The 11,826-nt window shown below is 38.0% G+C and overlaps 1 pseudogene; it reads right to left on the minus strand.

Annotated features, from left to right (window-relative positions):
* Positions 1 to 11,062: 11,062 nt before the first annotated feature.
* Positions 11,063 to 11,538, minus strand: LOC123811959 (annotated as a pseudogene).
* Positions 11,539 to 11,826: the final 288 nt, after the last annotated feature.

Consider the following 11,826-nt stretch of genomic DNA (forward strand, 5'->3'; position numbering starts at 1 on the left):
AAATTCTTGTAGACGTGTGGTTAGGTTGTTTGTTTGAAATGTTTCTAATTTTTTTAGGTGTGCCTGTATCGCTATGAACTTCGTTCTTAGGACTGCCTTGGCTGTGTCCCATAAGTTTTGGGTTGTTGTGAGTTCATTTTCATTTGTTTCCAGAAACCTTTTGATTTCTTCTCTAATATCATTCTTGACCCATTCATTGTTTAATAGAATGCTATTTAATCTCCATGATTTTGAGTGTTTTGTGTTTTTTCCCTTGGGGTTGGCTTCTAGCTTCAGTCCCTTATGATCCAAGAAAATGCTTGGTATGATTTCAATTTTCTTGGAATTGTTGAGGCTTGTTTTGTGTCCTATCATATGGTCTATCTTTGAAAATGTTCTTTGTACTTTTGAAAAGAATGTGTATTTAACCTTCTTTGGGATGGAGGGCTCTGTATATATCAGTAAAGCCCATTTCATCTAGGGTATTTTTTCAATGCCACAATATCTTTGTCGATATTTTGTTTGGAAGATCTGTCCATTTTTGATAGTGGGGTGTTAAAATCCTCCACAATAATTGTGTTGCTGTCAATATCTTTCTTGAAGTCCTCTAAGATTTTCTTGATGTATTTGGGTGCTCCTATGGTGGGTGCATATATATTTACAATATTTATGTCTTCTTGGTGGATTCTTCCCTTGAGTATTATGAAATGATGTTCTGGGTCTCTCTTTATGGCCTTTTTTTGGAAGTCTATTTTGTCAGATATGAGTATTGCTACCCCTGGCTTTTTTTTTTTTTCCTGTCCATTTGCTTAGATAATTTGTTTCCAGCCCTTCACTTTCAGCCTGTGCAGGTCCTTTATCCTGAGGTGGGTCTCTTGTAGGCAGCATATATATATGGGTCATGATTTCTTATCCAATCAGCTATTCTGTGTCTTTTGATTGGAGCATTTAATCCATTTACGTTTAAGGTTATTATTGATAGGTACTTATTCATTGCTTTTTATGTACGTGTGTTCCTCTCTCTTTTCCTTTCTTTCCTTAAAGCAGTCCCTTTAGCATCTCTTGCAGAGCTGGTTTGGTGGAGGTGCATTCTTTTTAGACTTCTTTTGTCTGAGAAGCTTCTTATTTGGCCTCCTCTCTTGATTGAGAGCCTTGCTGGGTAAAGTAGCCTTGGTTTCAGACCTCTGGTTCTCATTACTTGGAATATTTCTTGCCATTCTCTTCTGGCTTGGAGATTTCCATTGAGAAGTCAGCTGTTAGCCTTATTGGGGCTCCCTTGTATGTTACTTCCTGTTTTTCCCTTGCTGCCTTTAATATTCTCTTTGTCTTGAAATTTTGCCATTTTAATTATGATGTGTCTTGTGGTGGGCCTCTTTGGGTTCCTCTTGATTGGAACTCTCTGTGTTTCCTGGATTTGTGTGACTTTTTCTCTCATCAAATTAGGCAAGTTTTCCATCATTACTTTTTTCAAATAGATTTTTTTTTATCCCTTGTTCTTCTTTTTCTTTTTCTGGTATCCCTATTATATGGATATTATTATGTTTCATAGTGTCTTGCATTTCTCTTAATCCCTCTTCATTCTTTCTGAGCCTCTTTTCCTTTTCTTGCTCTTTCTGGTTGTTTTCTTCTAGTTTGTCCTCTAGCTCACTGATCCAGTCTTCTGCTTCATCGATCCTGCTTTTCATTCCTTCTACTATGTTCTTCAGTTCAGAGAGTGTATTCTTCATTTCCTGTTGGCCCTTGTTGATAGTTTCTATTTCCTTTTTCATGTTGATGTAGTTTTCAGTGAGTTCATTGTAGCTTCCCTGTAGTTTCTGGTAGCTCATTGTGAGCTCATTGAGCTTCCTGACAATCATTGCTTTGAACTCAATATCTGATAGTTGAATTGCCTCTATGTCATTTAGCATTCTTTCTGAGGCATCCTCCTTTCCTTTCATTTAGGGATTGTTTCTTTGTCTTCCTATTGTTTGTGAGACTGTTCTTGTTAGCCTCAGCTTCTTAAATTGATCAGTTCTGGCTCCCTGGGTTTGTGCTGTGAACTTCTTTAGTAGAATAGCAGTGAGTTTCAGTGGTGCAGTTTCCTTCATCTCCCAGGCTCACTGGTCTTGGGCTGTCATTTAAGTTGGCTTTGTGTTTGCCTTTGGGTTTTGTTTGTTGTTGGGTCTTTCTTTGGTGGTTCCTTTTCACCAGTTGGTTAGCTGAGGGTTACTCTGTCCACCACCTCTTGTATTTTGTTGTGCTGGTGAGGGCAAGTTGTGCTGAAGCTGGTTCTTCCGTGTGTATAAGGTTTAAAGAATTCTCTCTTGCTCTTGTTCAGTTGTTTGTATTGGGTACTGGCTCTACTGTTTGGCTGAATTTCCAGATAGGTCCTGGATTGAGGTTTGTGTGGTTACCACTCCCTCCTTCACCTTCTTCTGTTGTTATCTGTTAGTGGTTCCTTTGTTGTTGGGTTTCCTCTTCCAGTGGGTATCCTGGTGTTCACCGCCTCCACCTATTCTTTTTTGTCTTGTTGCAGCATTCTTCTTAGGGTCCAGTGTTTTGGTTCCACCACAGTCCTTGGTCCCCTATTTTCACATATGCTGAAGTATGTTGGTTGCTTGCTTCTGTACTCCATAGATCAGTCAGGATTTTCTCCCTTGAGTAGAGGGACGCTGAGTCTGCTTCTTCCTACTCCAATGCCATCTTAGCCCCTCTGTAATCAATGTTTTGAACTCTGTGTTTGGTAGATAGCTTGTCTCTATTTTATTTAGTACTTTTTGTTAAATTTTGTCTTGGTCTTTCATTAGAGACATCTTTCTTTGTCTCAAAATTTTGGCTATTTTCCCTGTGTTTGTTTGTATGTGTTAGATAGATGTCCCATGTGTTCTAATCTTGACATAGTAGTCTTGTGTAGTTGGTATCTCCTGGGGCCCAATAACAAAATCTACCTGTTCCTCTGAGCTGGGTGCTCTAAGGGTTTCCCTTGTGAATGTTGCATGTGATCTCCTATTGTAGTGAGCCTTAATTATGGTTGACACATAAATGGGTGGATTTGACCTTCAGGCTCATAGGCTGTAAGAATGGCTCATGACTATTTTGACAAGCACTTGCGTGGGACTTGACCCCATGGAACAGTATTATCTTTAGCAGGACCCTAATGCCTACCATGTCTAATCTTTGGGTATAACATTTGTGGCAGTAATTTTGTGGTTCTATGAATGTGATCTGAAGTAAGTGCCCAGTGTGTTTGTTCTGGACATTTTGGAAGGTGTTATGGTGCAGGTCAAGTTCAGCCACTACCTATGTGTGTCCAGGGTCCACCTGGTAGGAGCTACAAAGTGATATGTAATTGAAAGATGCCTGCTGGATTTGTTGGAGTCTGAGAATTGTTATTCTGTGAGCTGAAACCATCTTCCTCTACTTTCTGGCTTTGGGTTGCTAAGTAAGAAGTACAAGACATGCCAAGAACAGCCACTGATTGTTTGGGGTTTGTGGACCTTTGAACGATTTTAGGGAAGTTTGCAGCATAGGCTCAGGCCCACAACTTGTGTGGGTTATCTCCTGAAAGAGGTTTGGGCCAGACAGGGCCTCAGAGAATCACTACAGTGGCACAAGAACAGTACTAGTAAAGTTAGGAGATTCAGACTGGTCACCCACCTTCACCTACTAGCTATGTTTGGGGAGGGATCAACAAAAGAACAATGTTGCCTTTAGGCACTTTATTCTCAGAAACAGACCTGAAAGCAGACATTTCAGTTCCTGCCTGTATGTCCCTGGTCCTTTCTGAGGTGCTGTCCTTTCTCTGGAGCTTAGGGCAAGTGTTTATAGGTGAGTGATTATGTGCTCTGGCCCTTGAAGAAGACACCAGAGTCTACAGCTGTGTTCCATCTCACTGTGACTGAGTTCCTGCTGATTTGCACAGTCAGTTCTTGTGGGTACTCCTCATCCTAGCATTGATGCTCTAGGCTGAGGGGCCTAGCATGGGGCTGGGATGTTTGATGCCTCAGAAGGTCCTACAGAGACAGCATATCTCTCCCAATTCTTAACTACTACACGTGGGTGCAGCACCCATTCATTTTGTATCTCTGCCTATCCTACCTGTCTCAATGGGGTTTCTTCTTTATTTTTTGTTTTAATTTTTAAAAATCTTATATGCTGTGGACAAGAAAACTTTTTTATCTTTATTTTAAGTGTATTTTATGGATTATGGTATTGCAGTTGTCCCATTTTCCCCTTTATTCCCCTCCACCCTGCACCCCCTTCACACCAGCATCCCCCTTACCCTTAGTTCATGTTCATGTGTCATACACATAAGTTCTTTGGATTTTCTATTTCCTATCCTAGTCTTAACCTCCCCTTGTCTATATTGCACTTACCATTCATACTTCTTATTCCCTATACCTTTTCCCCCAATCTCTTCCCTTCCCATACAGGCTGATAATGGTCAATGTGATCTCCATTTCTGTGAATCTGTTCCTGTTCTAGTTGTTGGCCTAGTTAATTTTCATTTTGGGATTTTTTTTTTGTTTCTTTTTAGGTTCAATTGTGGATAGTTGTGAGTTTCTTGTCACTTTACTAGTCATATTTTTCATCATCTTATTTTTCTTAGATAAGTCCCTCTAGCATTTCATAAAATAAGGGCTTGGTGATGATGAACTACTTTAACTTGACCTTGTCTCGGAAACACTTTATTTGCCATTCCATTCTACATGATAGCTTTGCTGGATAGAATAATCTTGGATGTAGGTCCTTGACTTTCATGACTTTGAATACTTCTTGTGGGTCTCTTCTTGGCTGCAAAGTTTCTTTTGAGAAATGAGCTGATAGTCTTATGGGAACGCCTTTGTAGGTAACTGTCTCCTTTTGACTTGCTGCTTTTAAGATTCTCTCCTTAATTTTAATCTTGGGTAATGTAATTATGATATGCCCTGGTGTGTGATTCCTTGGATCCAACTTCTTTGGGACTCTTCAAGCTTACTGGACCTCTTAGAAGTCTATTTCCTTTTCCAGATAGGGGAAATTCTCCTTCATTATTTCTTCAAATAAGTTGTCAAATTTTTGCTCTTTCTCTTTTCCTTCTGGCACCCCTATGATTTGGATGTTGGAAAATTTAAAGTTGTCCTGGAGGTTCCTAAGCCTCTCTTCATTTTTTTGGAATTCTTGTTTCTTCATTCTTTTCTGGTTGAATGTTTATTTCTCCTTCTGGTCCAAATCATTGATTTGATTCCTGGTTTCCTTACCATCACTGTTGGTTCCCTGTATATTTTCTTTATTTCACTTTGCATAGCCTTCACTTTTTCCTCTCTTTTGTGACCACACTCAGCAATTTCTGTGAGCATCCTGATTACCAGCTTTTTTGAACTTTCCATCTGATAGATTTACTATCTCTTCATCACTTAGTTCTATTTTTGGAACTTTGATCTGTTCTTTCATGGGCCATTTTGTGTGTGTGAGAGTGTTGGCATGTGTGTTACATAGTAAGGTGAGGAGCCTTAGGTATTCACCAGGTTAGGGCAACCCATGGAGCTGCATCGTGGAGCTGTATGTGGGAAAGGGGTCAGAGAGGGAACAATGCAGCTTTCTTGGTTCTTGGCTGGCTTTTAGTCACTTACCCCACTACCTACAAGCCGATTGGGCCCTTCTGGTACTGATTCCTGGGTTGGTGGGTTTGTATGTATTCTAAGACCCTGTGGGTCTCTCCAATGAACTCTCCTGTGAAGCTTGGATTTTCTCTCACCACTGCAACCCTCAGGTTTTTACAGCCAGAGGTTATGAGGCTTTCTTTTGCCACACTGGAATCCTGGGTAGTGATGTCTGTCTGGCTCCCCAGCTGTTCCTCCTGGCTTATGTACATGCATATGGGGTACTGTCCAGTCCACCAGCCACTGTCTTGTCTGCTAGGTCCTTCAGTTGCCTCTTTGTCACGAGTCCTCTCCACCCAAGCTGCCTGTCTCCACCCCTCTTACCAGTCTGAATGAATGTTTCTTCTTTAACTTCTTGGTTGTTGGTTCCACACAGTTCAATTCTCTGGCAGTTCTGGTTATTTTATTTTTGTGTTTTAAAATTTGTTGTCCTTTTGTGTGTGTGAGGAGGCACAGTGTACCTACCTTCACTTCCATCTTGGCTGGAAGTCAAGCTATATCTTTAGGTATGGTTCTGTTTAGCTGGTCTTAAGGTGGTTCTCAAGTGTGCTTGCTCTATACTTCAGGATTAATTTTGCTGTGGTCATGGGAGAAGGTGAACATAGCATTTACCTACTCTGCCAGCTTGACTATAAGCTATGTGCAGGTTTTTGTGTGGACAAAAGTTTTCAGCCTTTTGGGATAAACACCATGGCACATGATTTCTGGATTGTATTGTAAGAGCATGTTTGCTTTTGTAAGGAACTGCCAAACAGTCTTCCAAAATACCTGACCGTGAAAGTTACATTTTCAAAAGTCATTGGCCAAAAAGTTTGTTCAGTTTTTCCATGACATGAATGACACATTTTTCATTTTCACCAATAACTTTATTGATTTGGATATTCTGAGAATGTCAGCTATCTCCTGTGTGGTATAACATTTATTATTCTCAATTAATGTCTCTATTTGATCACTGTCATTGTCAACTGGTCTACCTGACCATGGAGCATCATCCAGCAAGAAATTTACAGCACAAAGCTTCACAAACCACTTTTGACATATTTTATCAGTCACAACACCTATTCTATACACTGCATAAAACATTTTAAAATATTTCAATTGAATTTTTACTTTTCTTGAAATAATAAGGTATAATGTGTCCAAATTGTTGCTTATTTTTTTCCATCTTCAATGTTAAAAGGTTACCCAAAAATTCACCAATTCTGATGTTTTTATGCACACTGATATGACAGCTGTCATGATAAAATCTAATAAAATCATTTCAAATGAAGTTAAAGACAACTAAATGCTCTACTAGAGCCTTTCATGAAAAAAACAAATAAACAAACAAGCAATCTTTTTGGCCAAACCAGTACTTCCTTTCAGATTTCAGAATTGTCCTTTTCTGAATGGATATGTTTGAGTGAACAAACATTCAAATATATTGCATGAATTATTTTACTTCTACTCTCTAAAACTTAAAGGACACAACTAAGTCTCCCTGAAAGCAGTTCACTAATAATAGCCACTAAGGAGCCATTAAGTTAAAAAGTGCCCACAAAAAAAATTGCAAAGGTACACTTCCTTCTATTGACAACAAAAATATAAAATAAATAATCAAATTAGGTTATATAATTTTATAATTATAGTATAAAGATTTAGATGCCTTTTTATAGGCTCTTTTTTCATCTCTTATGATATTGATTCTGTGGTTATGGATTGATCACCTCTCTGCAACTCCAGTCAGACAACCACTGCCTAAAGATGGGATGTTTAGAAGCAAAGTAACTTAAATTTTAACTTTAAAGGGTTAAAGAAGTCAATTCACTTGAAAGTTGGGAGAAAAAGAAACAAAGTAATCATGCTAGAGTCTGTTGAAGATTAACAGACTACCACACAAAAGCCCCAAAGCATCCTTCAACCTTCTAAAAAATGTACTAAAAATGTTACCATGGCAGCAACCAATTAAATAAACCAATAAAAGAGGACAACTATCTACACCTCAACCAAACTACACGAACAAACAATAAAAAATGCACCATAAATCAATTAAGTTTTAAATGTAGTTTGAATGGTTGAGAGTGGGGGAAGGTATAGGAGAAAAAGGAAAATAAAGACCTTAGCCCATAATTAAAACAATGATAAAATAACATAAGTAAAATCAACAATAAGGCCCAAGACTGAAAATAAGGTCCATATTGTTCATACAAATGCACTTTTTATTTGGTGATATTAAAAGGCTATTTATGATTTTATTCTAATACTATGGGTTTGCATTAGCAAAGTTTGGAGGAGTTGAGAAACAGTTTATAGGCCTTGCTGATTGACTCTTTCTGTGAGAAATAAATCAAATGGGCTCATGGACATACCACAGAGCTCTCTTTATGTCTTAAGATACTCTGTGATAGAGTGAGAGATTTTGCTGGATATCGGGGACAATTCCAGGCCCCCTTACCTCAGGAATCAGATCCTGACTTTCACTTAACTGGAAAACAACTATCCATAGTACAAAGAAGTAAATCCTTTGACCCAAAGTCTATTGGGTGTTTAGAGAATCTTAAGCATGGAATCACAGGGCAGGAGAAAAATCATTTTGAGAGAACTAGGAGGGGAAATTTGTGGGATAATTTATTGCTTGTATGATTAACTGATTTAAGGAAAATCCTTATGGAAAGATTCACCTTGCCTTTTCTGTGTTTTTTTTTTTCAATTTCTATCTGTCTTTAAAGTCATTCATAGAATTAATTAAATTCATGCATGCATACTACTTTCAAATTAAATTTGAGAACATAAATGCTAACAGAAAACAATAAACTTAAGCATTTTTGGAGAGCCACATCTATTGTTGAGAATTTGCAAAATATCCCTTTACTAACAGCCACCTCTTACATTTAAAGATAAAATGGAAATTTGAAACATCAAAGACACTTGATAACAGCTGGATATGGCAAAAGAGAAGTTAATCACACTTTGTTTTAGGGGACTTGCTATAATTGGTCTACATGAGAGGAAGCCCATCTATATTTGTTTTAATTTGTGTGAGCACACAGTGTTGGACTCCAGGAATCAAAAGTAAAGACTCTCAGTGACATTGGTTTTGAATATAACACATAATTTCATTGTACTATTGTAACATCTGAATTCTTAATGAGGATGTGATTTAGTCATTCCACACTTTTTCTTCCTTGATCCCTCCTTCCTTCCTTCCTTCCTTTTTCCTTTCTCCCTCCCTCTGCTCTCTCATTCCCCTCTTCTTCCCTTCCTCACCCTCATTCTCTCCTCTCTTTTCATTCTCCTTTCTACCCACCCCACTCACTCTCTCTCTCTCTAGAATCTCCATGTTCATTTAGAGATAATGCAAAATCATGGTGCTTAAAAAGTGAAAATGCCTTTTGTGGTTTTGGTTCATTAGAAGATTTTAGAATATAAATAAAATATCCCTGTTGCCTGCCTATTGTGCTTGGAATGGAATGTTATATATTTAGCGAAATTTGTTATTTGCTCTTTCTGTGTTCTCTTAATCTCTAGAGCAATGTAGATTTCCTCAGCAATCTAGACTGAGCCACATTTGAAGAAAAGAGACCTGATGCACATATTACTGTTTCTGTGGAGATAAAAAAGTAATAAAGTTTTAATGATTTATTTGTTAGCAAGCTGTGGTTCCTCCCCAGATGTTGTTCTAAGGTCTTTAAACTTACAGTATTTGTGGTAAGAGGCAAAACCAATCCCTTAGAGTGTGGAGTCTGCCTTGTTCTCTTTGTTTACTCACTGTGGGATTGGAAAGATTACTGGGACGTTGTTCAATTAAAAATAATGGAAAATCTCACTTAGTTAGAAGAGTAGTATGCATACTTTAAGAAACAATGGAAGAATTTGTTGGACCAATTTTAGTTGCAGTTCAAATTTCAGAATCAAATCTGAACTCTTTGGTATTTTGACTTCCTTGCAGCTAAAAAAAATGCTACTTACTACTTATAAAAGAAAAGAATCTAGCTTTAAAATGTGTCCTGAGATCAAATGGTTATTTACTGATTATATTTTGATGTTGCAAGTAAAAATGAATCAGAAACTGTAAATTTTTAAATTAAGGTAGAGATCATTAAAGCAATACACATTTTATTTAACTGGACAATATGCAAAATAATAATTTATAATGTTCTAAAGTTGGTGTAAGTCAACCTATGTAAAATTAAATAATTCATAAATTATCCAAAATATAAACTCTTTTCCAAAATGATGGTCACTATGTCAATTTTTACCAATGGGAATCCCCAGTTTGGGGTGTGGTGAAGGAGAAGACTATTTAGTGAAAACACTTCAGCTGTGATACAGCATGGCTATGTAACAGATCAACAGTGTTATAGCACAATCATGAAACAGCAGTGGTGAGCCAAGGCATCCTTGGAAGAGGTAATTCTGGGGTTGAGGCAGCCCTGCCTTAGATTGTAGCTTTGCCTCTCCCCACTTAGTTCCACTCTACTCTGCACTACGCTGCTTGGATCTACTCTGCTCTGGTCTAGTACACTTGGGTCTACTCTACTCCACTCTACTATATTCAGTGGAGACAGCTTCACTCAGCTTCTATGTTTCAACTCATCATAAAAACACAATCTTCAATAGAAAGAGAAAGAGTGCTCCCCAGCAGGAGAGGAGATAACTATATCTTTATATATATATATATCTTTATCCATCATCCCTGATCAGTCCATTATCATGTAAATGGAAGCTCCAAATACTCACAGTTTAATTGGTCTAAAAGGCACTTCTCTGGTTGGCTGGAATGGAGCCACTCTGATTGTTCTATGATGGTGCTACTGATTATATAACTTCAAAGCTCTAATTGGATGGCAACACACTCAGCCCTTGTTTGAAATATGATTCTAGGAACTCCTCTTTTTTCTTTTTTTATTTAAAATTTGAGCCCAGTTAGGCACTAAAAACCCTTCTTACTGGCCATTTTCTTTCTTGAGGCCAACAAAAGTATAAAGCACAAAGATTAAGATGCATCACTATAATAGTGTAGTGTAAATGTATTACTTTGACTGGCAAGAAGGTGAGACACAGTGAACATTATCACCATGCTTGGTCTGATTACATATCTTCAAGGACCTAGATAGTGGTTGGGTGAATTGCTTCCACTTTTAGCTTCACTAGCACATTTATAAAGCTCTACTCTGCTGCAATATCCCAAAAATATGGGGTCCAACTATACATGAGTGCACCAGTATAAAAATAAAAAGTTCACATTAATCTTTCAGTAAATCAATGAACAATGCTGAATAACAACTATATCAACTCTGTTTAAGTAAAGCATTGTCTTTCAACCACTGGAGAGTCCAACTACAGAAAAAATATGTCTCCACAGGTCCATTACTCTTAACATTATGAATGACATCTCAGATACTTTCACACTATCCATCCCTTCTTTTCTTTTTTTTTTTGTATAAAATTTTAATATTTAGAATTAGCCATCTGGACTCAATTTATATGATCCCAATTTTGTTGGCAATACCCAATGCATCATAGTCTGGAGCCAGTCAAACACATGCCTTCTTCTCCCCATTAGAACTGATCAGGGTGTTGACCTTGGCCAAATCAATGTCATACTGCTTCTTCACAGCCTCTTTGATCTGGTGCTTTTTGGACTTGACACCCACAATGAATGCAACTGTATTGTTGTCTTCTATCTTCATGGCTGACTCAGTAGTCAGGGGGAAGTTGATGATGGCATAGTGGTCAAGCTTGTTTCTCCTGGGAGCACTCTTCTGAGGATAGTTAGGCTGCCTTCAGAGCCACAGTGTCTTAGGCCTCCAGAAGGAGGGTGACATGTAGATATTCTTTTTTGTGTGTGGCTATGGATGACTTTTAGCACTGCTTTCTTTGTATTCAAAGCTGTTGCTTTGACTTTGGCTTTGAGAGGGGCAGGGGTTTCCTTCTTTGCTTTAGGCACCATCTGCATGGAAAGGGTCCTATCTCTTCTTTATTTTCCCTTTCCCTTATTCCTAGGACCTAAAGAAAAGAATATAAGTTATTGCAAAATAATGTTACAACTGTGAAACCCAAAGTACATAAGAGTGAAGTATTTGTTCTTTTCTATAACATCCATAGTACCCAATGCAATGGCTCATGAAGTGCATGCTAGATGAACTTGGCATGAGCAAAACACTGTTGATTTCCTTTAATATAGATTAGAGAGTGTTGCCTTATTATAGGGAACCTATCCGAGTGGAATGGCAAATGCAGCTCA

The sequence above is a fragment of the Phyllostomus hastatus genome, unplaced genomic scaffold, assembly GCF_019186645.2.
Source record: "Phyllostomus hastatus isolate PE091 unplaced genomic scaffold, TTU_PhHast_1.1 phas_scaffold_78, whole genome shotgun sequence".
NCBI lineage: Eukaryota > Metazoa > Chordata > Mammalia > Chiroptera > Phyllostomidae > Phyllostomus > Phyllostomus hastatus.